This window comes from Mus pahari, chromosome 7 (assembly GCF_900095145.1).
Source record: "Mus pahari chromosome 7, PAHARI_EIJ_v1.1, whole genome shotgun sequence".
In the NCBI taxonomy this organism is placed as follows: domain Eukaryota; kingdom Metazoa; phylum Chordata; class Mammalia; order Rodentia; family Muridae; genus Mus; species Mus pahari.
The window spans coordinates 93,075,649-93,077,227 of record NC_034596.1 but is presented as its reverse complement, the minus strand read 5'-3'; positions in this window follow the sequence as shown (position 1 = coordinate 93,077,227).

Here is a 1,579-nt window from a genome sequence, read left to right as displayed (position 1 = left end):
AGCCTGGGCTACATAGTGAATTTCAGACAGCTCTGGGCTACCAAAGATCCTTTCTCAAATAAATAAACAAACAAACACAACAACAAAAACCTCAAACTGAAACCAACAAGCAAAACAAAACAAAAAGACATAACACCAACACAACAAACCTTAAAAACCATCAATACTGAGAAAAGAAATGATTCTAGAATATGGTCATATGGAATGTAGCCTTCCTGCTCTGGAGGCCCCACGTCCAGTGATTGAACCAACCTTTGAAAAACTCCTGTCTGTACTGAGCAAGTGCATGCTCCCCCTTGCTGTTGCTCCTCAAACAACACAGCCTAACTGCTATTCAGACAGCACCTGTATTGTACTGGGTTTGTAAGTAGTCGAGAGACAGTTTAAAGTAGAAGAGAGGAGGGCTGGAGAGATGGCTCATTTGTGGAAGATCACTTGCTGTTATTTCAGTGGACCTAGGTTTGGTACTCATCACACACGTTGGGCAGCTCATAAACTCCTGAAACTCCATTTTTAAGGGACCAAAAGTCTTCTGTTGGTATTTTAGGACATGGGCGTTCACACATCATGTCCCACGTGCACACAGATACACATACACAAAAAAATAAATCTTAAAAAGATAAAGTAGAAGAGAGGATGCAACCGCTCTGACATTTTTTCATGACCTTTGAGCACTCCTGGAGTTTGGAATCCATGGGGGTCCTGAAACAACCCCCAGTGGATATCAAAGAATACCCTAGGTCGGCATGGCAACCGAATGCAGTCACTGTACATCCTGGTTGCTTCAGTCCGTTGGAGCCACTATAACAAAGCACTTTACTTTGGATGATTTTCAAATAGAAATTACTTCTCCAGTTCTCCAGGCTGAAAAGTGCAAGAGTCAGGGCCCAACAAGTTTGATAGTGGGTAGCACCTGTTTCTGCTTCCAGGAGGGAGCCTTCCTCCTTCATTCTCATATGGCTCAGGATAAGAAGGGCCTTCCTGGCACCTGCAAGCACTTCAGAAAGGATCTAACCCTGCTCATGAGGGTGGAGCTCTCCTACATTAATGACCCCGTGATGACCTCACTTCTTAATAATATTACCCTAGGGGTTATGTTTTAGTAACATTTTTGGAATGGCACGCACATTTAAACCATAACACTGCCTTTTAAAAACCTTCTCATGTGTGCCCGTGTGTGTTCACACAGGCATGCAAGCAGGGAGGTCAGAGGGCAATTTCTAGTGAGGGTTGGACCTTGTTTGAGATGAAGTCTCTGTGCCATAAAGCAAGCTAGCCAGCTCAAGAGCTTCAGGGAGTTTCCTATCTCAACTTTCTGTCTCAGAGTAAGAGATGGGATTACAGGTGTGTGCTTTGACTTTGTGTGAGGTCTACGGATCTGAATTTAGATCTGCAGGCCTATGTTTCATCCACTGAGCCCCCTCCCAGGCCCCATAGCAATGATTTTTTTTTAACCAAAGAACCATAATTTTTGATAATTTCCTTTCTTCTTCTTCTTCTTCTTCTTCTTCTTCTTCTTCTTCTTCTTCTTCTTCTTCTTCTTCTTCTTCTTCTTCTTCTTCTTCTTCTTCTTCTTCTT